This window comes from Panthera tigris, chromosome B4 (genome assembly GCF_018350195.1).
Source record: "Panthera tigris isolate Pti1 chromosome B4, P.tigris_Pti1_mat1.1, whole genome shotgun sequence".
NCBI classification, from domain to species: domain Eukaryota; kingdom Metazoa; phylum Chordata; class Mammalia; order Carnivora; family Felidae; genus Panthera; species Panthera tigris.
In genome coordinates this window covers 99,250,925-99,278,506 of record NC_056666.1, presented here as the reverse complement: position 1 = coordinate 99,278,506, position 27,582 = coordinate 99,250,925, and the positions used below count along the sequence as shown (strand labels likewise).

The 27,582-nt window shown below is 39.6% G+C and overlaps 1 long non-coding RNA gene across 1 annotated transcript in view; it reads right to left on the bottom strand.

Annotated features, from left to right (window-relative positions):
• The window catches only part of LOC122240393, a 47,778-nt gene extending 20,433 nt beyond the window's left edge, over window positions 1-27,345 (bottom strand). The window contains exon 1 of the long non-coding RNA XR_006220072.1: window positions 26,820-27,345. This is a non-coding gene — a long non-coding RNA (uncharacterized LOC122240393). The remainder of the gene's footprint in view (window positions 1-26,819) is intronic.
• Between the last annotated feature and the right edge of the window lie 237 nt (window positions 27,346-27,582).

The following is a 27,582-nucleotide window of genomic DNA, read 5'->3' as shown; positions in this document are numbered from 1 at the left end:
TTGTACTCTGGTTATATAAAAGAATGTTCCTGTTTTTAGGAAATATATGCTGAAGTATTTAAGAATAATGGAAGATAATGTCTGAAAGTCTCACAGAGAAATTGATAATAAAATATTAATTTATTTTATATCTAGGAATCTAGGTGAAGGATATGTAGAAATTTTCTGTACAGTTATTGCAACAAAGGTCTGAAATTATGTCAAAATTAAAATTTTTAATTTTAAACAAAAGAAATGGATATATATTTATTTATCCATTTAGGTGTGTGTATGTGTGTGTGTGTGTGTGTGTGTGTGTGTGTGTGTGCGCGCGCGCGTGTGTGTGTTCACCAAATACCTAACACAATCCGTAGGGCAGGTTTCTAGGTGATCTAGCACTTCATTTTCCTGGGACGATTATTCAGAAAACCTGCTTAGGATTTGAGCTCTTTTTACCCTACACTACTATATTCTTTCCAAATGAAAACTGCTTTAAAATTTTACCTTGATCAAATATTTAAGGAAGAAGCTATACCAAGTCTCTAAAATCTCTTCAGAGGGCAGAGGGGATATTTCCTAACTCATTTTGTAAGGCCAGCATTACCCTAATATCAAAACCAGACAAAGATTTACAAGAAATGAAAACATAAACCAATGTCTCTCATGAACATCGATGCAAAAATTCTCAACAAAATATTAGCAGATTAAATCCAACAGTGTATAAAAATAATGATATGCCACAACCAACTGGAATTTATCACAGGTATTCAAGAGTGGTTCAACATTAGAAAGTCACTTAATGTGATACAACATGTCAACAAGCTAAAAAAGAAAAATCACATTATCATATCAACAGATTCAGAAAAAGCATTTGACAAAACCCAAAACCCATTTGTCATTAAAACTCTCAGTAAACTAGGAGTAAAGGGGAAATTCCTCAATTTGATTTTTAAAAAAATACAAAACATCTACAGCTAACATAATACTTCATGATGAGAAACTAAAAGCTTTCCTTCTAAGATCAGGGATAAGGCAAGGATATTCTCTTTCACCATTCCTTTTTAACATTATACTGGAAATACTAGGTAACACCATAAGACAAGAAAAGGAAATAAAAGGTACAAAGATTGAGATGGAAAAAATAAAACTGTCTTTTCTTTGCAGATGACATGATCATCTATGTAGGAAATCCAAAAGAATCAACAACAACAACAACAACAACAACAACAAAACCCTTGTGACTAACAATTTATCATAACAAGTTTTCCAGATACAAGATTAATATACATAAGTCAATCATTTTTGTATGTACCAGTAATGAACAAGGGGAATTTGAAATTAAAAACATAATACAGTTTACATTAGCATCCCCCCACAGTAAAATTCTTCAGTATAAATCTAAAAAAATATGTACAAGATCTATATGAGAAAAACTACAAAACTCTGAAGAACACATCAAAGAACCAACTAAGTGGAGAGATATTCCATGTTCAGAGATAGGAAGACTCAATATTGTCAAGATGTCAGTTCTTCCCAACTTGATATATAAATCCAATGCAATCCCAATAAAATTCCTAACAATTTATTTTGTGGACATTGACAAACCGATTCTAAGGTTTATATGCAGAGGCAAATGACCAACTGATACTGAAAGGAAAGAACAAAATTGGAGAACTGATGCTATCCAACTTCAAGACTTACTATAAAGCTACAGTAATCAAGAATGTGATATTGGGAAAAGATTAGACAAATACAGCAATGGAACAAAACAGCCCAGAAATAAACCCAAATATATATAATCAACCGACCTTTGACCAAGGAGCAATGGCAATACAATGGAGCAAAAATAGTCTTTTCAATAACTGGTGCTGAAACAACTAGACATCCACATGCAAAAAAGTGAATGTAGACTCAGACCTTACACCCTTCACAAAAATTAACTCTAAATGGATCACAGATCTAAATGGAAAATGCAGAACTATAAAACTCCTAGATTTTAGAAGTTAGGTGAAAACCTAAATGACCTTGAGTATGGTGTTGACTTTTTAGATACAATGGTATAGTCCATAAAAGAAACAATGGATAAGTTGGACTTCATTAAAATTAAAGACTTTTACTCTGTGAAAAACAATTGTCAAGACAATGAGTCGAAAAGGCACAGACTAAGAGACAATATTTAGAATATATATATCTATTAAAGGACTGTTATCCACAATTAACAAAAAATTCTTAAAATTCAACTAAAGAAAGCAAACAACCTGATTAAAAATAGGCCAAAGATCTTAACAGACATTCCACCAAAGAATATATGCAGATGGAAAATAAGCATAAGATGCTTCACATCATATGTCATCAGCAAAACGCAAATTAAACCAACAGTGAAATACCACTACACACCTATTAGAATAGTCAATATCTAGAACACTGACACCACCAAATACTGGCAAGGATGTGGAACAGCAAAAACCCCCATTCACTGCTGGTAGGAGTGCAAACTGGTACCTCTATTTTGAAAAACAGTCTGTTGATTTCTTATAAAACTAAACATATTCTTACCATTAGCAATTGTGCTCTTTGGTATTTATCCAAAGGAGTTGAAAATTTATGTCCACACAAAAACCTGCACATGCATATTCATAGCAGCTTTAATCATAATGGCCAAATTTTGAATCAACCAAGACATCCTTCAGTAGGTGGATGAATAAATAAACTGTGGTATATCCAGACAATTGAATCTATTCAGAGCTATAAAGAAATGAGCTATCAAGCCATGAAAAGAACACAAAGAATCTTAAAGGCATATTACTAAGTGAAAGAAGCCAATCTGAAAAGGCTACATATTGTATGATTCCAATGATATGACATTCTGGAAAAGGCAAAACTACGGAGAGAATAAAAAGATCAGTGGTTGTCAGGGATTGTGGGGCTTGGGGTGGTGGACATGGGTAAGGTCTGAATAGGCAAAGCACAGAGGATTTTGGGGGGCATTGAAAATACTCTGTGTGGTATTATAATGATGGATATATGTCGTTAGATATTTGTAATAACCCATAGCATGTATAACACCAAGAGTGAAACTTAATGTAAGACTTTGGGTGATAATGATAGGTCAGTGTAGGTTCATCAACTGAAATGTACCTACTCTAGTGCAAGATATTGATAATGCAGGAGCTATGCATGTGTCGGGGCAGAGAGTCTATGGGAAATCTCTGTACCTTCCCCTCAATTTTGCTGCAAACCTAAAACTGCTCTAAAAGAAACCCTAAGGTGTTTGAATACAAAAAATATTGAATCAATGGACAAATAGGCTGCCATCAATAAAAATATAGACTATATTCTTGGGTTAGTTCAAATGAAATATCCAAGGAAAAGGTAAAAAGCTGTATATACTTTGGAATTTACTGAAGAGGTTATAGGTGGAAAAAGAACAAAAATAGTCCAAGAAAAGAAGGAATTACCTGTTTTAAGTAAAGGGAATAGAGATGATGTCTCTAAAAATGGAATTAGTAATAAATTTTTATTAAAAAAATAATAAATTTTTATTAAATATAAAAAAAAAGAACAGGGATGAGGTCTTCTCACTCATGATTCCCAGCACTTACGAAGTCACCTGGCATTTGTTAGGTAAAACCTTAATGCTGCCGGTGACCACAGGGAGAGCCCACTGGATAAGTAGCCCATGTGGAGAAAAGCAGGCCAGAGCCGGAGAACTAAGGGGCAGCCAGCCCTCAAGAGCCAGCCCTGAACTCATTGATGCGTGAACGTAGTTAATTCTCAACTTGCTTTTACATAAACCAGTGAATTCTTTTCTAGCCTGAAATAGTTTGAGTCAGGCACCTGAGCTTGTGACTGAAAACCACCAGTACCAATCAACAAACTAACTAAAACAGCTGGCTTGTTCTGCTCAGGGGTGTCCTCATGCTGGCGAGCTACTTACATTGAATGTAAACAAAGATAAATAGTTCCTTTGCTTTATCTTTGTGCGCTTTTCCAGAATCAGACTCTCCCCAGTACTAGTGATCTTCTCCCTTGCACTCGACTGCTGTCTCCTGTTTCTTTCACAGCTGCACTTGAGAGCAGCGCTAATCCCAGCTTTTTAGTTTCACACATGGCGTAATCATGCCGTTTTCTTACCTCCTTTTTACATAATCTCTGAAAAGCTTTCTGCACTGTTAGCACTGAGCCAACCCAATCTCTACAATTTTTATATTTCTGAGCTACAATTTTTGAGGCTACAATAAAGCATGCTGCACAGCTTTTTTTTTTTTTTTAAATGTTTATTTATTTACTTAGAGCATGCCCACGAGTAGGGAAGAGGGGCAAAGAGAGGAGGAAATCCAAGCAGGCTCCGTGCTCTGGGCGGAGCCAGAGACAGGGCTCCATCTCACCAACCCTGAGATCATGATCTGAGCCAAAATCAATAGTTCAACCAACGGAGCCACCTAGGCGCCCCCATGCTGTGCAGCTTTTTAAAAAAGATGTGAATATCTGAGACTACCATTCACGGGCATTAAAAAACGACGGTGCAAATTCAAGCACACTGTACTGTACATGGCAGGAGGAGGCTCCCAGGAACCCAGATGGGCTGGGCATCTTTTCCTCATATCAAGGATCATTGTTTCATCATATATGACCCTGGCACCGATCTAAGTCTAATTTTAAAGGTATGCTTAAAAAATGTCAACCATTTAATGTGAAATTCAAAAATATGTACATAATATACATTCTTAGAAACTACCTGCAATATAAAAAATCCAGCCCTCAAAAGAGTATAGATCAGAGAAATAGAAATACAAACGGTTAACAAATATGTGACAAGGTGCTAGATAGATCTCAGTCCTGGTGAAAGAGATGCGTATTAAAATAACAATGCTGTATCATGTTTACTACCAGGTGGGCCAAGCTCACAGACAGGCACCCTCACATACATGCTGCTGGTAAGAGCACAGGCTGACACAACCTTTTTGGACGGCATTTTCATCGTATCTATCTGAATTTCAAATATATTTACTTGTTGACCCAGCAATTCCATCTCTAGAAATCTGCCTTATAGATACATAAGCATGCAAGGTTATTATTACAAAGTTATTTATGATAGCAGTGTTTATAATACTGAAAAAGCTAAAATTATTGTAACCATAATTCAATAAATGGTTAAAGATACCACACAGAACATTCATACCATGACATAGTTCTATGACGTGGACAGATTGTTTAGTGGGGAAAGCTGATTATAAGATTGTGCGTATATGTGTGTGTAAGCTCATTTGTGGGATTTGTGAGAAAAAACTGTAATGCGCAAACAAATTGATGTGGCTTCTGGGAAGTGGAATTTGAGAAGAAAAAATGGTAATTTTTAAAAATTTCCCAACTACTTCTATTTATAGAATATATACTAGTTTTATAATACATTTTTGAATTCAGTCACAATTGTGCATTACTACACACTCCATAATACAATAGAAAACACAATTATCCTCTGCTATAAAATTAAACAGTAATTAAAGCTTATACGCCACTGTCATAGTAGGTGGTATTTTAAGATGATAATTAAAGTAGGAGAGCAGAGTAAACAAAAGCATATAAAAGTGAAATTTAAAGGTTAGTGACTTTTTAACTTAATACAAATACTAATATAAACGAACCACTGAATTCTATTTTATTCTACTGCATGGAATTATATTTTAACTGGCCAACAGCGAAATGTCTTGTCTTCAAGTTTACATTTTCTCTTGCTGCTCTTCCACTGCCATTTTGGTAGGGCAGTAGGAACTATTTTGCAGGACCAGGGATACAGAGTTTTCTCAACTTGCTATCCCCGCCCTAGAAAAAGCCAGGTTCTTTGGACTTATGGCTAGGGCCTCTGGTACAATGGTGTGCCAGTAGAGGAAGGCAACATGTGTTATAGTTAGGGCAGTTATTCTCTCCCTGTTTTGTTATGCAAAGCAGTGAGGAGGGTGGGAGATGCTAAAATTTGCCTATGATTACAAGGTTGAACTAAGCGTTCCCAGCTATATTCCTGGGAGGCGACTGGGTATATAACATAGGAAAGAAAGAGCAGGAAACACTTAGACTGCAGAGAAATTGCTAGATCAACCGTATCAAGGCCTTGCTAAATGGGGCTGGGCTTAGCAATTATGTATTAAAGTGTTTCCACGTCTGTCTTCCTCTCAGCTAAAAGTTCCTGGGGTACAACTAGCATAATGACTGGCATATAGTGGGCACTCACTAAACACAGATTTAAATAAATGGATTCATCAATGAATGAATGCCCAAGACAAATGAAAGACTCAAGAGAGAGTTTCACGAACTTCCTAAATGAGAGGGGTAAAAATATACAGGTGAAATGAATGAGGGAGGATGGCAGAAAAGCATGCCAGGAAGAGTTAGAGTGGCAATCTTGAGCCGTCTCAATGGTGTGGGAGGACTCACTATCCTTGAGTAACCTAGGATAACCCAGAGAAATACACAGTTGAAATCAGATACCTTAAACCTAAGATGGAGTATGCTCAGATTTCCCCCAAATAAAGGGAATCCCAGCATTCCTACTAAAGGAGAATTTTGGTAAAACTCAGAGTTTACATAAAATAATTTACACCATTTGTCTGTTTAGATTCTAGTATTCCATACCAATTATGGCTTCTATACCATCTACTTTCCCAAGCAACTGAGCCCCACTTCAACCCCAGAGGCAAATAATACTTAGAGAAACTTCAGGACATCCAGGCACATCCCGGAGCAGAGCTACTACTGCCACTATTATTAAATATGAATATTCAATATTCAAATATGAATACTCTTTTTTTTTAGAATATATGTTGAGAAATATTCTTTTTTTTTTTTTTTTTTTTTTACAGATTTCATTTTTAAGTAATCTCTATACCCAGCATGGGGCTCAAACTCACAACCCCAAGAATCGCACATTCTACTGACTGAGCCAATCAGGTGTCCCATAAATATGAATTCTCTTATCATTACCATTACCATCATCACCATAACCACCACCATTAACTTAGAGTGAAATCATCCCATAGTATATCATACCCCTGGACCCCAGGGTCCGGTACCCTGACCAGTCAGGGTGTGCCTCTTCCATTCCTTCTTTGGATGGTAGCCAGGAGAGCAGTGGGCAGAGTGAGGTGAAATGGTCCCTGTCGTTATATCTCTATCACTAAACTTATGTTTATATTATTAGAAATAAACTAGAGAAACTTTTAGAATTGAGAGAAGACCTTCTAGAACCAGACCTATTCTGGAACTTCAGAAACACAGTCTGGGACTTAATACCTCCAGGATTTTTCTTTTCACTCATTCCATCTCTCATGTTTACTTCCTTCTGCCTCCCTTCACTCTCTCCTATAACAGATGGGCCTTTTCCACTGGCAGAAAACATATCTGCCAGCAGCCTTGGGCTTATACCATTCCAGTTATCTTTCCCAGAGGAGGAGATATTTTCTGAGCTTCATTTTGGATTTTTCCAAGGAAAACTCTGAGTGGCTTGAGTCTTTACCTATCTCTGGGCCAATCATTATAGTCAAGAAGAGAGTTTTCCCTGGTCCTGTGTATGCTGCATGCCCACTTTTCGGCTGGAGAGTAGGGTCCTACAACTGGCAGCTCCAGGAAAATCATATGGGATGCACAGTGTGGGTGACGCCCTTTCAGGAAGAAGGCAAAGATATTACTTAAAGAAAAGAGATGCTTCAAATGTTCACAAAAGATCGATCAAACATAGCTAGCTTGATGGGAAACTAGCTAATTAGATGAGGTCACATGTGTTAATAATTATTAACAGGTCTAATATATGTTCTCATTATGTTTTTCCAAAAGATTTATTTTTGCTGTTCTCTCCTGTGCAATTATTCAAATGTCTTGTAAAAATGTCATATACCAAAAAAGAAAAATCTGTTGATATCTTAATTAGAACTGATGACACCTAGAAGTGATTTGAAAAGAGCAGACATTTTTACAGTAGACTTCCCGTCCAAGTACATAACATCTTTCCACTTATTCAACCTTGTTGCAATCTCCTAAAAATTTTTGTAGGTCTTTTATGTAATATAGGTGGAGGTTATTAGCATAATAACTGATACGAGAACAGTCTTTGATTAGGAAAATATCTTAATAAAATAGAGGTAGGGTCGCCATGTACTGCTGCGCAATCTGTGCACTACACAAGTGCAGGAAGCCCTGGTTACATGGACTGCAATGTGAGGCCCCTGGAGCTATGCAATGAAGCAGCTCTGGGAAAAGGTAAGAATATTGACAGGAGCCAAAGCAGTGAGAGGAATGGCTAAGCTTCTCTGCATGAGAATATAAGAAAAATTTTATTTAGTTCTTGAGAGAGAAAAGAATATGAGAAAAGAATATGGATCAGAAAGGTAGCCAAAGAGAAGCTTATGTGATGGATAGTACATAGGTGAAGAGGCCAGTGAGAAAGTCTTGGTAGTGAGACATTTACAACAGGAACGTTCCAAATGTTCAGTTGTTTGAAGTGGGACCGCAGGCTTCTATCTGCAGTAAAATTTCTGCTCCTTCAACTACTTTGGGATGGGAGAGGGGAACAGAGAAGGTACTATGCCCTGGCTTCTATTAAAGTCACAGCAGAGATAAAGGAAAAGACACAATATTGCAGAGAATAGAAATATTCAGGGCATGGAAATGGGAGATTTGAGCCAATCATACCTGGAACTCAGGATTCCAGATGGAGGGCGTTCCTGCTGATGCCTGAATTGCATTTATAAGGACTCCATACCACTCTTAGTAGCGTTCTGCGAATTACTTTGTGGGTTTTTTTCTCTTTTCCCTCTAAATGGGGCCCTATTTTCCTGCCAGTTTTTACAGGTTACAGAAATCTGTATCACTGTCTCTATCTATCTATCTATCTATCTATCTATCTATCTATCTATCATCTATCTAAAGATATATAAAATATATTGAACATATAACATATATATGAAATAAAGAATACTAAAAAGATGCATTAAGCCTTCTGGTGCCTTTTATTCCTTCCTACTGACCTGGCTTTTATCGGGTATCATTTCCCTTTAGACCAAAGAGTTTCTTTTGGCATTCCTTGTGGTTTAGGTCTGCTGTCGACAAATTCTCTCTATCTTTTATCTATCTGAAAATGTCTTTGTTTTGTATTTCTTTTTAAGGAATCATTAGGGTATATTATAGGTTGACTTTTTTTTTTCTTTTGGCACTTTAAAGATGTTGTAGTTTGACTACAATATACACATGTGTGTTCTCCTCGTGTTAATCTTACTTGTCATTTGCTGAGCTTCTTGGTTCTGTGAGTTGATGTCTTTAAAAACATTTTGGAAAATTACTGGAGAATTCCCCACTCTTTCGTCTCTCTTTCTTGGGCTCTAATTACATGTTTTGTATCAGTGGTACTGTTCCAGAGGTCTTAGATGTTGTAATCTGTTTTTATTTTTATCTCTTTCTCTTTGTGTTTTAGTTTCGGTAATGTCTATTGACCCAAATGTTTCCCAGTTCAGTGATTATTTTCTCCACTGTGTCCAGGCTGCTTTTAAGCCCATGAAATGAATCGTTTGTAGCTTTTAAGCTCATGGAATGAATTCATTTTTAGCATATCATTTGATTTAAAAATTTTTCTATCTCTGTTGAAATTCTCCATTTGTTCACATATGTCGTAGACATATATATATATATATATGGGAAATATGGTATGCACACACACACACACACACACACACACACCAGAGGCCTCTCTGGTTTGCTTAAGATGACAATGCATTTGCTATCAGTGAGAAAGAACAGCACTCAGGCCCAAGGACATCCAACTGGATTGCCAAACCCATAGAGAAAATGCTTTAAGTCAATATGAAAGAAACGTTATTTTCTCTCTCTCTTTCTCTCTTTTTTTTTTTTACTGTTTGAGAGAGAGCAAGAGCATGCATGAGCAAGGGAGGATCAGAGAGAGAAGGAGACAGAGGATCTGAAGTGGGCTCTGCACTGACAGCAGAGAACCTGAGGCTGGGCTTGGGGCTTGAACCCACAATGTGGGATTATGACCCAAGCTGAAATCGGACACTTAACCAACTGAGCCACTCAGGTACCCCAGAAAATGCTATTTTCAAATAAAAAAAACAAAATCTTTTTTTCCTCTCATTGGTACTTATCACCATGAGATCATAGAGAGGCATTGTGGCTGAGTGTTTCAGTGGATAGAGTTCGCATTCAGGCAAACTAGAATTGAATTCCGTGCTCTGTGGCTTATAAACTCTTTAGTTTTGAGCAAGTTCGATATTCCTCAGTTCTTCATGTGTAAAATACCTTCTTCATACTTGTTGAAAGGATAAATTAACAAAACTCTTCTCTGAGTAAGGCAATCCAAAAGATTGGGCTCACCAGGAATCAGACTTGCCATAAACAATAACCCATCCAGAAAAGGGAGGGTTTTATCAAATCTATTTGACTTCAGAAGACCCTAGAAATTGTATTGAAATTCCTGGTTTGTGCATACACACTTCAGAGAAGTTTTTCAAGGCTATGAAAGGGCCCAAAGGCTTTTCAGGCTTTCTCAAGGCTTTCAGGGCCCAAAGGAATGGGAAATTAATTGCACGGACACACAGAAGTGGAACTTTTTGAACACTTCCTTCATTCCACGAATTGAGAATCACTGTGAGTCTTGCCTAAAGATATCAGATCGATACTGCTTTAGGCAAAACTGTAAATGAAAAGGTCATCAAGACGATCAGCAAAGTATATATTAATCTTTGTACATAGCAAGGTTCATTCTTTCCTGAAAAACAAGTCTAATACTATGGTAAAAAATGCTAAAGAATCAGGGAGACAGTATTTCCTGATACTACTTCACCAATATAGAATAATTAGAACTATGCCTCTTTGTTTCATAAAGGTTTTCAAAAGAAGAATTTGAAAGAATGTAGAGTATATCCTCACTGGTAAAGGAGGAGTTAGTCATTTTATAAAATGCTTAAAAACCACTTTATTTTTAGAATGTTCCCTTCTGTCATTGACATCTTAATGTACTGTAATTTTGAAATGTTTGCATGTTGAGTGAGCATAGCACAAGCACTTTGCAGCAGTGAGAATAATTGCTACTTAAATGTGCTATAAATCGATATATAATGCAAGGATGCACAATAATGGCTTGGAACATTTACTATACTTTAATAGTAATAAAAAATAGTTTAAAAAATCCAAAATACTGAACAGAATACTCGCTGTAGGTATATTCTCTAGTCCTTTATTCGTTAACTATTTGTTAAAGTGATACTCAAAACAGTGAAATCCATGATTTTAAAGCTGTGTATATATAAGCTTCACACTTTTGAAAGAATCACAAGGAGGATATAATTGCATATGTAGAAACATGAATTAAAATGTAAAGGAAAGGGGCACCTGGCAGGCTCAGTTGGGGGGGGGGGCGGTGGACATGAAACTTTTGATCTCAGAGTCGTGGTTTCGAGCCCCACGTTGGGTGTAGAATTGTTTAAAAATAAAAAAAATCTTGGGGCGCGTGGGTGGTTCAGTCAGTTGAGTGTCTGATTTTGGCTCAGGTCATGATTTCATGGTCTGTGAGTTCTAGCCCCGCATCGGGCTCCGTGCTGACAGCTCAGAGCCTGGAGCCTGCTTCAGATTCTGTGTCTCCCTCTCTCTCTGCCCCTCCCCTGCTCATGCTCTGCCCCTCCCCTGCTCATGCTCTGTCTGTCTCTCTGTTAAAAATAAATAAACATTAAAAAAATTTAAAAAAAAAATTATTTTTTTTTTTTGACGTTTATTTATTTTTGAGACAGAGAGAGACAGAGCATGAACGGGGGAGGGTCAGAGAGAGGGAGACACAGAATCCGAAACAGGCTCCAGGCTCTGAGCTGTCAGCACAGAGCCCAATGTGGGGCTCGACCCCACGGACCATGAGATCATGACCTGAGCCGAAGTCGGCCACCCAACCGACTGATCCACCCAGGCGCCCCTAAAAAATTTTTTTAATTAAAAAAAGTTTAAAAATCTTAAGAGGTAAAGGAAAAATAAATCATATTGTCTCTAAATTTAAACATTTCTGCATATCTTTAAAAACAACAATTTTGTGCACAGTTGAAAACTTTCTAATAGAACAGGTAAGTGCAAAAATACTGCAAGTAAAAAAGTTTTCTTAATATTTAAGACCTGATTAGAACAAGGAAGTTTCAAAAATTGGAGGGAAAAGTGGATAGTGTTAGGGGAGAGGATTTTTCCTGAATTCAAAGTCCAAAGCTTAGTTATTTGTGGAAAAAGTTTAGAAAATTTTAAAATAAATACACCTTTTCAGGGTGCCTGGGTGGTTCAGCTGGTTAAGTGTCCTATGGTAGAGCCCCTCCCTAAGAACATGGTGGGGGCCTCCTCAGAACAAGGGAAGGCAATGTGGCCCAATCAACTCCTATACACATATGCGTAGCTCTGACATGACTCTGTGACCTGGACTGTGTCCAATCAGACTGTATATAAAGCCTCGGTGTCCTGTCTCTCTGTGCGAGAATTCTGCTACATTTCGTGGGGGCTCATCCAGGATTTGGAGATGGCGCGTTTCTACCTCTTTTGTCATTGGGGTGCGAGCCTCCAAGAGCTGGGAGAAGCAACCTTGCCTGGCACCAACAGACCGGGTTTATAGACTAGCCCCTCCCAGCCTGCAGGGCAAGGACCCCGTGTGTACCAACAGAACCCATGAGGCCCAGGAACCAGCTCAGGTAGCACCGCTGGTCAGACTGGTAAGAACCTGGGTTCATTTTGGTAGACCTGCCCCTAAGAGGCAGAAGAGGAACCTGATCACCTCCCAGAGTTGCCTGAGTAGTTCCATAAGGAACGAAACTGCAATTCCAAGGCACTGGGTGCTGGGCAGCGGGTTGGAGTCACTGTGTGACTGTGTGTGAATGAGACAGACAGCAGAAAGGTTCCGACCTGACCGATGGGCCTAAGCAAGTGTTGAGTCCCTTTCCGTGGTTCCATGGCAACCTCATACAGCTTAAGGCAGTGTCAGACTTCTTCGGGAGTCTGATCTGGGTCAGAGCTTGATACTGAACCCACCAATGCTAAGAGGTGCCTGAAATATCTCCTGGAGGATGGAGAGTGCTGGCCTCCTGAGGGAGGTATTCAGTACAGTACTATCTTACAGTTAGATCTATATTGTAGGAGAGAGGGTAAATGGTCAGAAGTTCCTTATGTACAGGTCTTCTTTGCCTTAAAGGGGCCAAGAAAGGCAAGTACTTGCAAACTCACCCACTGAGGCCTCTCCTCAGGAAAAGCCACCTGTTAGACCCTCATGCCCTCCTTATCCAGGATTGCCAGGGACAAAAAAAATTCTCCCCTTAAAGTCAAGGCATGTTCAATGTATCTATTGACTGAAAAGCCTCATGGGGGATTTGGCCCCATAAAGGTTTCATTTTCCTTGCAAGATTCTAAGCAAATAAATAGAACCTGGGCAAATTTTCAGACAACCCTGATTAATATACAGAAGTGTTCCAAAACCTAACCCAGATTGTGGGAAAAAAAGAGAGGTAAAAAAAGGTGTTGTTTTTTTTTTTTTGTCAGCCCCCTTTTGTCAGCCCAAAAATACGGGGAAAAAGTATGATTTTAACCAAAAGGGCAGGACAGCAGGACAGCACACCCCTTTAAGTTGTTTTACTTAAGTCTTGAAATTGCCCCTCCTTTGATCCAAAAGCTGGGGAGATGGTGATGATGTCCTCACTGCCAGCCTCCAAATGCTCTACATTTGTGTTGTTTCTGTTTAGCAAAGGAATGGATGCCTGTGCCATATAAGGGACAGATGACCATGTATATATAAAGGGCTTTTACTGGAGTACATAGGAGCCATTTTGCTACACTTAGCCCAGTGTATACCAATTTGTAACAACCTAGATACTCTACAATGGATATCCACGTGACTGGAGCATATTTACGTGGCACTGTTGAAAAAGGCAAGGGAACAGACCTTGACTTTGGCCCTTTTAGCCCCCTTGATGGTCAATTTCATCTTTACCAAAAAATGGTTTTTGCTAACCTTTTAAAGTATATTTGTAAAGATGATTACTGTTGGGCCAAAATAAAATTAGTGCATCCTTCTACAACCAGGGAAATCTTGCTTGGCCACAGTCAATACCCCCAAAGTCCCACAGGCAGAAAACGGAGGGATAGGGGAAATCAGCGAAGACAAGGTCAGCTCTCAGAGGTAGGGTCAAGCCTGGATAAGAACAAACGCCCCCCGCAACTCACAAGACTGACAAACTTTTTGGCTGCCAGTCGAACAGCCAGCCAAAACGCAGGGCCAGGAGATGAGGTTTCTCCTGGCTAGCTATGGAAAATTAAGATAAGTGATGCCTCTTCCTCCTTTTGCCTATAGACAGGCAATTCCCCAACTAAGTCCAATACTCCTTTGGGGTGCATTCTGAAAAACTGGGATGATTTTGATCCATAAACTCTAACAAAAAAAACCCCAACTCACTAATTATGATGGGGCTGGAGGTCCTATAGGGAACTTCCCATTTCCTACTGGGGCCCAGGTAATTCCATCCCAAGATCGTCATTGGGACTATGACCATCCCATTGAGAAATGGTATTGCCAACACTTCTAAGCTTGTGCTTTAGAGAAATTAAGGAAGTCCAAGGTTAAGCCCTTAAATTATGCTAAATTAGCCGCTATTTTATAAACACAGAATGAGAGTCCAATGGCCTTCCTGGAGAGGTTGAGGGAGCTTCTCATTAAATATATGGCTATCTCCCCTGACACCCCTAAGGCTGAGGACAAATCTGTCACTCAATCAGCCCTAGATATTCAGAGGAAATGCAAAGATTGGCTGTTGGCCTGGAAGGAACCCTGGAGCTGTTTTTACAAACTGCCAGTTGGGTATATTACAACCAAGATAAAAACAAGCAAACAAAACAAACAAACAAAAACAGGAAAGGAGGCTTAAGAAAAATCTGAGTCTTTAGTTATGCGCTACGTCAGACCAGGCTTCCCGAGGTCCTGGGACCAAATGCCACTTATGTGGCCAGTCAGGGACTGGAAGCGAGATTGCCCTCAGAAGGGACAACAGAAGTCCCTTGTGTGGAGACAATCACTGCAAGTCTGAATGCCCTCGGGGACCTCTGTCTGTGAGGGCTCAGATAACCACTGCCCTGAAAGGGACTGATGGGGTCTGGGGCTTTTTGGGGTGGAACCCGGGAACCCACTGTCTATTGGAAGCCTGGAGCCTTAGGTAACTCTGGAAAACTCCAGTAACTAAAAAGCTGGTTCATTTCCTTCTTGATAATGGAGCCACTTTCTCTGTCCTCCTTTCCACTCCAGGCCAACTATCCAAACGCAGCATGACGATTAGAGGCTTCTCTGGAAAACTTATAACTAAATTTTTCTCTCAGCCCCTGGGATGTATATGGGGAAAACTAATTTTTTCTCATTCTTTCTTGATAATACCAGAAAGCCTTACTCCCTTGCTAGGAAGGGACATTATAACTGAATTACAGACTATAGTGCTACTAACTCCAGAACAGATAAACAATTGTGTGAGTTTTGGGGAATTACTGGATATTATATGCTATAGATACTGGGGTTCAGGAAAATAGCTTGCCCACTACATCAATTATTAAAGGAGACTCAATCCCACCTACTCTCTCAAGGAAATAAACTGGGGTCTTACTCATGGACACTGTCTAGCCCTCAGGATGGTTACAAACAGAGCAGGGCAATTACTATTATCTAGCTAACAGAGCTAAAAGATCATTAAAGCACTGCATCAGGCCTTTCATTTAGGGAGGGATAGAACTTATCAAATGGCCCAAAGGATGTTTACCAGGAAAAATTTGTTAAGGACAGTTCAGCAAGTAGTATCAGCTTGTGAAGTATGTCTTAGAAACAATCCTCTCAACCACAAACTTGCTCTCCTAGGCAATCAAGGAACTGGAGGCTATCCAGGGAAGACTGACAATTAGGTTTCGCTCATATGCCAAGGTCAAAGGAATTCCAACATCTGTTGGTATGAGTTGATACTTTTATTAACTGGGTAGAGGTCTTTCCCTTTAAAAGAAATGGAAAAGGCACAAGAAGTAATAAAATCTCTGCTTTATAAAATAATGCCCAGGTTCAGCTTACCTAAAAATTTGCAAATTAATAATGGTAAACGGCCGCCTTTTTCTCTGTTAAGACTCCCAGCTCCTGAAAAAGTTTTACACCTCGAAATGAAGCAAACTGGCTGCTTATGCTCAGCAAAACTCTAACACCTCACAAGCATTAGATGCTTAATAAAAAATTAAATATAGTTAGGACCGGACTCTTGGAGAAGAGAGCCGCCATCGATTACTTACTGCTCCTCCATCACCTGGGTTATGAGAGATCCCCGGACATGTGTTTCAATCTAACTGATAATTCTCAGAGTCTTAGAACCGATAGATGACATCTGGGCATAACTGGACAAAGTCAGGGTGTTCCCTGGATTGTTTCACTGGTTTGGGAACTGGGGGGGACATTATCTTTAGATACCATCTTGTTGGTCAGTATAATCTTCACTTTGTGTTTTTCTCTCTGTGTCTGCCGATGTGGGCGCCACCTCATGCCAGCCAGCCTGCCTGTAGAACCATGCCGTGGGCCATATCAACCAACCCTTGGGTAGACTCTAACTGCCGTACCCCCACACTGTCCCTTATCAGCTTGAAGAGCCGGAACAGTCATCATCCCTGTTCCCTAACGTCAGTTAGGGGCCCTGTTCCAGGGGGAGGAATGAATAGGGAAAAGGTTAACATTAGGCAGGGAGAGATAAGGGACCTTCAGGGAGGCAGACTGCAGCTGCAAGTGGGAGGCCGAAGAAGCAGATGAGGTTCTCCTCTTCTAAAATCCTTTATGGGTGCCCTCCCCCATTTATCAAGGGCATAAGAGGGGATCTAAATGAGATAGGCAATCTAACCCTAAGGCAATAGATGCCGGTCCTCGGCTCTACCCTAAGCACTTTACACCACTGGGTTAGGGAGCGATTACCTGTGAGTCTGACCACAGACGCTCACCCCTTTGCACCAGAAGATGCTGTATGGGTGAAGGAATGGAATGCCCAACCCCTAAAACTCCTCTGGAGGGGCCCGTTCACTGTCATTTTGTCCATCCCTACTGCAGTAAAGTGGCCAGAGTGGGTCCCTGGATTCACCACAGCAGAGTGAAGCTGGCGTCTTTAAACTGGGAGTGCATTCCTGATCCATCAACGCCGTGCAAGCTAACCATATGGAAGAAGCATTCTGCAACTCCAGAGGCTCCAGGAGACTGCCGCCCTGCTTTAGTCACTCCGGAAGCTGACTAATCTACGCACGGCAGAAGCTTGAGGAATCGGTGGTACGGAGGAACAAACAGACTGTCCTTCTTTTCTGTATCTGTTTCCTTAATGCGATGCGCTATTACCCCTTGTTTCTCACTGTTATTGTGATTCTTGCTCTACTTTTTGCCATAGGATCGGTAGAGGCTGCCCCAGCAGGCTGGGGGTGTGGTGAGAGGTTTCTGCTAGCACTCATCTTCCTTTTGTGGATAGGATGCCTCGTTGGTATTGGTTGCTTCTAATCTGGAAGCAACCAGATTCTAATGGTCCTCATGTGACCCATGTATTCGCATAACCAGGTCAGGCCAGGGAGTTGCTTGGACCTTACTATACCATACACACTTCTCCTGTCAGGGAAAGATCCTGGGGACCTGCAGACACAATAAGACCACCTATTCCATCTGCCAATGAGAACATCAATACACTTGCTTCAACCCACACAGCACTCCCCAGTAGAGGAATGTCTAGAGGTCCGGAGTCACCCCAAGACAGGCACCGCCAGTGTGGGTTGACTAATTAACAAAACTCAAATTACCAATCCAAATTGGCCGGTGTCTATATTCTCTGATGTAGGTATAGCCACAGGTGACATATTGCCATACGGTTTGCCATGTGGAGGTCTGACATGGGACCGAGAGTACCAACTCAATGATAAATACATGTGTGAGGGGTCTGGTACGTGTGGTTCCTGGCCCCAGGCACGGGAACTCTTCTGTCTTTATTGGAGCTGTGTCACATGAACCACCTGGCAGACTCCAAAACAGACAAAACAGAACTCCTCCAAAAGGGTGTGGCTGAGTCAAACTACCAATCAGGAACCTGTAGCCCCATTTATTTTACCATCCTTGACCCAGGAGACTCAAAATGAAAAACGGATCACCAGATTGGTAAACTTATCTATGGGCAGGGCACAGACCCAGGAACCGTGTTGGATTTTAAGAGAGTTACTGTCACATAACCATAAGGCCACAACCCACCAGGTCTTTCATTCCTTTTATGAAGAAATGGATAAGGGTCCTCTCCTGCTTCCATCACTACAAAAACTCCGCTTCGAGCCCTAGCAGAGTTTATAGCCCAGACTCTAAAGATGTCTTTTTGTTATGTATGCAAAGGAACCAGCATGGGGGGGGGGGGGATGGGGATCAATGGCTATGGGAGGCTAGAGAATTAGATCTCCACAAACTTTACAGTGGAACAGAACACCCCAGTCCTACTACTGGGGTTTGACTCCTCAAAACCTCAATTCTTGGAAAAAACTGCCTTGCCCAGTGGGGAAGGAAGTTCACCGTCTCTGTTGGAAGCTTAACATGACTAGACTATAACTCAACCACCCAGGAAACCCAATGGTGGGGGTCCCCAGAGAACCTTGAGCCAGATCCCCACCCCTTGTCTAACTTCTTCTTCTCTGAGAAGCCTGGGACAATGTCGACGCAGCCATCAAATGAAGGGCCCCAGGTGGACTATACTGGATATGTGGAAGGACAGCCTGTACAGTACTTCCCTCAGGCCTGTCAGGGTCATGTGTGCTGGAAACTATTTGCCATCTTTCTTCCTGCTCTCACCTACCAGGGAGGAACATTTGGGAGTCCAAGTGTATGGGGACCGGAGACTCAAAGGAAATGACATGCCCTACAACTTGGCAATTGAAAAGATAATGAATGGCCTCTGAGCATATAATCCAATGTTATGGCCTTGCCACCTGGGCAGAGGATGGGTCCTCGGGCTACCGCATCCCCATTTACATGCTAAACCACATAATCAGACTGCACATAGTTGTAGTAATTATAACCAATAAAACTGTCAGAGCTCTTAACTTACTAGCCAAGCAGGAAACCAAAATGTGCAATGCTATCTGTCAAAATCACTTGGCCTTAGATTACTTACTTGCTTCTGAGGGAGGAGTTTATAGAAAGTTTAACCTGAGCAATTGCTCTCTATGGATAGATGATGAATAAAAAGTCATGGAGGAGATCATGGATCAAATGAGAAAGGTTGTCATGTCCCAGTCCAGACCTGGAAAGTTGGAACCCTGGGGAGTTATTTGGAGGATGGTTTTTCAACTCTCAGGGGATTCAAAACTCTCATAGGTATTATTTTCTTGATTTGGGGATCTTGCTTAATTCCACCTTGCCTAGCTCCCCTGGTTATACGGTCTATCTCCAACCTCACTGAGGTAATGGTCGAAAGGAAAATGGCCACGCATGTGATGATGTTATGGAAATATAAACCTCTAACCGAGATGGTGCTCTTTGACCCCAAAATAGGGGAGTCCGAGCATCAAAGGGGGGGAATGTGGTAGAGCCCCTCCCTAAGGAACGTGGTGGGGGCCTCCTCAGAACAAAGAAAGGCAAAGTGGCCCAATCAACTCCTATACACGTATGCGTAGCTCTGACATGACTCTGTAACTGAAATGCCCAGAGTCTAAGAGACCCCCAAAAATGAACCACCAGAGTCCAGAGTCAAAGCTAAGCAGCAAGGGTCATTTATTGCAGGTTCGAACCTGGACCTCTGCGCCCTCGTTGCCGGTGACGCCGAGAGGTCCTGAGAGAGGTTTTTACACCCCTTTTATAGACAGGTACAAACAAGTCATGGGGAAATCAGGAATTTTCCACAGTTACAGAGCTGCGATTGGTTGGTGTTAAAGTTGGACACTTAACAGTATTCGATTGGTTCCTGCCTTTAGGTCAGACCACAACCGGGGGTACAGGTATCACAATGATTGATCAGGAATACACGGATGTGCCAGGCAACAATGATTGATCAGGAGTACACGGATGTGCCAAGTAACAATGGTTGATCAGGAATATACGGATGTGCCAGGCAACAATGATTGATCAGGAATACATGGGCGCGCCAAGCAATTGTACAGAAGCGGAACAAGCTGGTTAAGCTTGGTTAGGTTTCAGTTTCCCGTAACTTAAGCTTTTAAGTTTTAATTTTCTCAGGCCTCTCATAACCCGGACTGTGTCCAATCAGACTATATGTCACCATACATGGGAGACAAAGAAGTAGAAATTGCATAAAAGGCTACACCCTGCTGTACTCGGGGCTCAGTTTTTCGGGTAAAAACCCACTGAGCCCATGCCAGCATGACAAATAAAGTTGCTTCCTAGACAAAAAAAGCCTCGGTGTCCCATCTGTCTATGTGAGAATCCTGCTACAGTCTCACTCTTGATTTTGACTCAGGTCATGATCTCACAGTTGTGAGATACAGCCTTGCAGTGAGCCCATGACAACAGGCTCCATCACGGGCTCCATTATGCACTGAGCCTACTTAAGAATCTTGTTCTCCCTCTTCCCTCTGTCCTTCTCCTGCTCACGTGTGCTCACTCTCTCGTATGCACACTCTTCAAAATAAAATAAAATAAAATAAAATAAAATAAAATAAAATAAATATACCTTTTTTAGGATGGAATTTTATTTCTTTCTCCTACATCCTCCTGGCATCTGGCAAATTAGTCTATAATAAGGTAAAAAAAAACAAATGCTCTTTTATAAATAATGTACAGGAGGTTAATCTAGATAATGCTTGGTTATTTTGCAGATGTCTGAGGGTACTCAACATAAAATCTTCCCTGGCTTCCACCCTGTGCCTTTGGTCTAGCTGCTCAAGCTGTCACTAAAACTCCAGGCTCCTTCCATCTTTCTGGTCTCATGCCTGGTGTAAAGAGTGTTTTCCTCATGGTAACAAAATAGCTTCCTCAGCTCCAGACATCACATTTGCAAATGACAAAGTCAAAAGACAAACCAGAAAGGACCAAGAATCTCTCCTCATATATATCTTTCTATTAGGAAGAAAAATATTTTCTAGAAGTTCCCCAGCCAATTTCTCTTTTCTTTTGTTTCAATGGCCACAACAACAATGTCACCTGCCACCCCTAAGGGAATCACAGCAAAAAGGAATGGATATTTCCACTGAGTTACTTCCATTGAATTAAAAACTCACAATTTGTCCCCTGGGGCTAATGAGGGACTCACCTGTCCTGAGTATTCTGCTATCAAATCTCTGAATAAAATCGGGTTTCTGTTAGGAAGGATAAGGGGTAACATTGTTGTATGGTCAGTAACCAATAGCTCCTACCATACATACCACAGAGAATGGTATAAACACCTGAAGGGCAATTTATTCAGTTAGACTGAAAAATATTATTGCCAAGAGAACTAGGCCCTTGAGTTCTCTGGCCAGCATATTATTTCTTTATAGAACAAAAAAAAGCTTCAAGTGAAGTTAAATTATCATGAAAAAGTGACTAGAATCATACATAGAGGAATAGTTATTTCTCTGTGCTCAGGTTGATTCCTTTGCCTGCAATGCCTTTTCCCTTTTTAAACTCCCACATATCCTTTAAAATTCAGCTTAAGCATTATCCCCTTTAGAAAGCTCTCTTTGTTACCCCCATCTTCTCCACCTGCACTTCCCACCCCCAAGCTGAATAACTTGCTTCTCTTCTGTATTACCATAGTATAATAGCACAAGTGTATCATTACACCTACTCTTTTGTATTGTACTTATCAATTTATGTGTCCTCTCCACCAAATGTGAGTTCCTTAAAAGCAGAAACTAGGCTAACTTGTTTTTATAGATTTAGTGGTTAGCACAGAGCTCAATATATGGATAGATATTTGCAGTGAGGCAGAATAATCACCCCTCTCCCAAAAGATACTAAATTTTAATCCTTGAAACCTGTTGCGATGGTTTTATGTGTCATCTAGGAGAGTGTTTTAGGATGAGATTAACATTTAAATGGGTGAACACAGATTGCTCTCCATAAGGTGGGTGGGCCTCATCCAATCAGTTGAAAGCCTGAACAGAACAAAAAGACTAGCCTTCCTGAGCAAGACAGAATTCTCCAGCAGACTGCCTTAAGTCTGCCTTAAGTCTGCACCATCCACTCTGGTCCACACTGCAGATTTTGGACATGACAGCCTTCACAATAAATTTTATATATATATATATATATATATACACACACACACACACACACACACACACATATATATATATATATATATACATATATCAGTTCTATTTCTCTGGAGCACCCTGGCTAATACACCTGTGAATATATTACCTTACATGGCAAAAGGGAGTTTGCAGGTGTGATTAAATTAATAATCTTAAAATGGGAAGATTATAAGATTATTGGGAATTATTCAGTAGGCCTAATGTAATCTTTGTAAGAGAGAGGCAGAAATGTCAGACTCAGAGAAGAAGATGCAATGACAGAAGCAGAGGTCCACATGACATCATTGCTAGTTGGGGGCCCCAAACCAAGGATAGTATTTAGAAGCCTGAAAAAAACAAGGAAATTATTTTCTCCTAGAGCTTCTAAGGGTCCAAAGCCCTGTCAACATGCTGATTTTAGCCAAGGGAGACCCTTTTTTTTATTTCTTACTACCATAACTGTAGGATGATAAATTTATGTTGTTTTAAGTCAGTGTGTTTGTGGTAAATCGTTGGAGCAGCAACAGGAAACCAATACAGGGGCAAAGAAAATTTTTTGAGTGGCAAGATGACAAGTATTTGATGCATTAAGCTATTATAATAATAACTACTATTTAATCATTGCTTGCTACACACTAGGCATTTTTACACAATCTTGATCCAAATAACCAAACCAAGATCAAGATATTATTATACCCAGTTATAGATAAGCAAACCAAAATTCAGGAAGATTGAATAATTTTATGAAACTAACATGCTAATAATTGGTATAATAGATATTGGATATGAAGGCACATTGCTCTAAATCCCAGTAACCCCAAGATATTCTGAGATATTCAGCTCTAACATAGCACACCAAAGGATGGTTTGAGAGCCCTTTAGCCTTCCCCAATATCCTCCAGCACCCCTAAAGCAATTTATTTATTTAAAAAAATTTTTTTAATGTTTATTCATTTTTTGAGAGACAGACACAGTTTGGGTGGCCGGAAGGCAGAGACAGAGGGAGACACAGAATCTGAAGCAGGCTCCAGGCTCTGAGCTGTCAGCACAGAGCCTGATGTGGGTTCAAACTCATGAACCATGAGACCGTGACCTAAGCTGAAGTCGGACCTTTAACCAACTGAGTCACCCAGGTGCCCCATAAAGCAATTTAAATAACAATGAAATTGCAGTGAGATGTAACAGTGTGCTGATTTGCAAATGTAGTTTTCAAGACAGGTTCCCAGCTTCTCATGATGGAAGCAATGTCTTCTATAAGTCCCTTCCATAGGAAGTTCTGAAGCTGCCCAAGCCTGCCTTCAGGTTGAGTCCTATCTATAGGCTCCCACTCTCCATGAACTGAGACAACTAAATACTGGGGACCTGGCTTGTCTTTATTGTCACATTTTGTATGTTTATTAACTCTTATCTTTTGAAAATATTAATACAATCAATTAGACCCTATTCAGGGTTTGTTCAGGCAATGAGCTCATCTCTTAAGATGATTTTGTATATCTATCAATGCATCCATTTCATACAGATTTTATAAACTTATAATGAACTGAAACTCTATTTTCAAGCTTATGTGCTTCAACTCACCTTTGCCCAATTTACTGCCTACACAACAACTACATAATGAACACTTATGTCAATGCCCATTTGTTTAGAAAATCTTTTTAATGAGTTAAGACATAAATTTCTTGTATTATAATATACGAGTTGAAATATTCATAAAATGTAGAAATTCTGCTAAAAATGTAAATAGACACAACCACAGGTTTCTTGTGGGTTATCATGACTTGGTAGAGAAAGTCCATTAGGAAATATTATATAGTAATAATAATAACTTTTATATATCTATGAATTAAATAGAAAGGCTTGTTTCTTTTCTTTTAAATAATTTATTTTCTTTTAATTTAAATCCAAGTTAGTTAGCATATAGTGCAACAATGATTTCAGGAGTAGATTCCTTAATGCTTCTTACACATTTAGCTCCTTACCCATCTCCTACAACCCCTCCAGCAATCCTCTGTTTGTTCTCTGTACTTAAGAGTCTCTTATGTTTTGTCCCTCTCCCTGTTTTTATATTATTTTTGTTTCCCTTATGTTCATCTGTTTTGTATATTAAAGTCCTCATATGAGTGAATTCATATGATTTTTGTCTTTCTCTAACTTTGCTTAGCATAATACCCTCTAATTCCATCCACGTAGTTGCAAATGGCAAGATTTCATTCTTTTTGATTGCTGAGTAATACTCCATTGTATACATATACCACATCTTCTTTATCCATTCACCCATTGATGGACATTTGGGCTCTTTCCATACTTTGGCTATTGCTGATACTGCTGCTATGAAGATTAGGGTGCATGTGTCCCTTTGAAACAGCACACCTGTATTCCGTGGATAAATGCCTAGTAGTGCAATTGCTGGGTTGTAGGGTAATTCTATTTTTAATTTTTTGAGAACCCTCCATACTGTTTTCCAGAGTGGCTGCACCAGTTTGCATTCCCAACAGAGATGCAAAAGGGTTCCTCTTTCTCCACATCTTTGCCAACATCTGTTGTTGCCTGAGTTGCTAATGTTAGACATTCTGACAGGTGTGAGGTGGTATCTCATTGTGGTTTTGATTTGTATTTCCCTGATGATGAGTGATGTTGAGCATTTTTTTATGTGTCGGTTGGCCATCTGGATGTCTTCTTTGGAGAAGTGTCTATTCATGTCTTTTGCCCATTTCTTCACTGTATTATTTGTTTTTTGGATGTTGAGTTTGATAAGTTGTTTATAGATTTTGGATACTAACCTTTTATCTGATATGTCATTTGCAAGTATCTTTTCCCATTCAATCAGTTGCCTTTTAGTTTTGCTGATTGTTTCCTTTGCTGTGCAAAAGGTTTTTGTTTTGATGAGGTCCCAATAGTTCATTTTTGCTTTTGTTTCCCTTCCCTCCGGAGACGTGTTGAGTAAGAAGTTGCTGCAGCCAAGGTGAAAGAGGTTTTTGCCTGCTTTCTCCTCGAGGATTTTGATGGCTTCCTGTCTTACACTTAGGTCTTTCATCCATTTTGAGTTTATTTTTGTGTATGGTATGAGAAAGTGGTCCAGGTTCATTTTTCTGCATGTCGTTTTCCCAGCACCAATTGCTGAAGAGACTCTTTTGTCAAAGATTAGTTGGCCATGTTTGTGGGACCATTTCTGGGTTCTCTATTCTGTTCCATTGATCTGAGTGTCTGTTTTTGTGCCAGTACCATACTGTCTTGATGATTACAGCTTTGTAATACAGTTTGAAGTCTGGGATTGTGATGCCTCCAGATTTGGTTTTCTTTTACAAGATTGGTTTGGCTATTCGGGGTCTTTTCTGATTCCATACAAATTTTAGGATTGTTTGTTCTAGCTCTGTGAAGAATGCTGGTGCTGTTTTGATAGGTATTGCATTGAATATGTAGATTGCTTTGGGTAATATCAACATTTTAACAACATTTGTTCTTCCAATCCAGGAGCATGGAATATTTTTCCATATATTTGTGTCTTCTTCCATTTTTTTCATAAGCTTTCTACAGTTTTCAGTGTATAAATTTTTCACCCCTTTGGTTAGATTTATTCCTAGGTTTTTTATGGTCTTTGGTGAGAAAGGCTTGTTTCTTTCATTTGCTTCTTTTATAAAGAAAAGTACAATTTGTGTTATTTTTTAATTTTAGAAACTATTAAAACTGCTTTATGCTGGTGCAGGAAAGAATTGACTAAATGTAACTATGTGACTAATCGAAGGGTACTTTTTGAGAACATAATAATTAGAAAAGATTGTGGCTAGGACATTTCAAATATGGATAGTATAGAGTTGGTCTGTGTAAAAACCATGTGGTGGTCTTATCACTACTACCCATGACTTTACATTCAGACCATTCTTTTAAAATTTGAGAACTACACAGAGTTTACTTAGTGTACACACATAAAGTACAGGTATCTTTACTAGTCTTTTTGTTAAACATTTTAATTAATTGAGTTCAAAATCTTAAGCAGAATAGTAAGAAAATCTGTAATTAAAAGAAGTACCCTTCTTACTATTTGCTGATTACTAATCACAAACACAATTTATAATAGTACATTTTTTGCAATAAATTAATACAGTGGGGATTTCTTTTAAAGGCTTGTTTGGAATAAAAGTTACCTCACACCAGGGTGTGAAACTTTAAAAAACACATAAATAAAAGCCAAAATCCTTTCAGTGAACTTTTTGCCTTCTCTCTGCCAAACCGTTTTCAACCTAGACTTTTCCTTTTCCCAATTAGGTGCTTTCTGTTATCAAACCATTCACTGGGTCCTGCTCATTCCACATCCTTAGCATTTCCATCTGTGTATCCCCATCCCTAGTGCAGCCAGCTCTCTTAGTTCCGGCCACCATCATCTCCTTGCTTGGGTTTACTGCAGTCGCCTTCTAAGCAGTTTCTCAGTTTCTTTGCCTCTGACCTCCACTACAACCTCCTACCCACAGTCACCATCTAAAATTCTAATAGACCACTTAGTCTTTGTGAAATAAAAAGCTAATTGTGCCACTCTGCTGCTTAAATCCTTCAACAGCTTTTCGATGATCTCAGAATAAAGTTCAAACCTGGAAGGTTGGGACATGAGGCCTTAGATGATTTAGACCCCAGTTAGGTCTCCACATGTGTCGTCACTTAACACAGTAAGCACCAGAAGGTCAACAACCGCAGTTTGTTTGTCTTAGTCTTTATATTCTCATCGCCATCTCAGTGCTGGAATACAGTAAGTAGATGTTCAATCAATATTTGTGAAGGAGTTTCTGGCCTAGTTCTGTGGTTTAAAAAAATATGCTTTCAACTGGTTAAAGCTTATATGAAGGTGAAAAGCTTCCTGAATTCTATCAGCTCTTTGGGACTCATCTTTATGCTTGGTTCCCAGAACTTCACTAGGCATTTGTCTCCTCCAATACGGCGCTATGTTTTCCTGACCTGTATAACTCAATGGCATTATACCATCCCAGGGGTTACTTCCCAGACTATTGCATTCCCCATCATCAACTGAAATCCAACTCTAAGTTGCATAAGGAGAGCTTTTGTAAAAATTAGTATTTTTATTTTAATCACTAAAATTTAATTTTGCTATTCTGAGGTATAGAAATAACATTTCAAATATATTTGCAAAACCCAGGAAGTTATTCTAACATTTAGCATCTGCATAAATAAATAAATACTTTTAAGTCTGGGAGGTTTTTAAGTTTTAAGCCTAGCTTTCCTAGAGATTTTGGTTTCAGCTCTGAGCTACTTAGTTAACCATTCCAACGTTCCCTGAACCTCTCATTACTAACCATTCTCCCTTTCCTGCTTTTTTTTTTTTTTTTTTTTTTTTTGGAC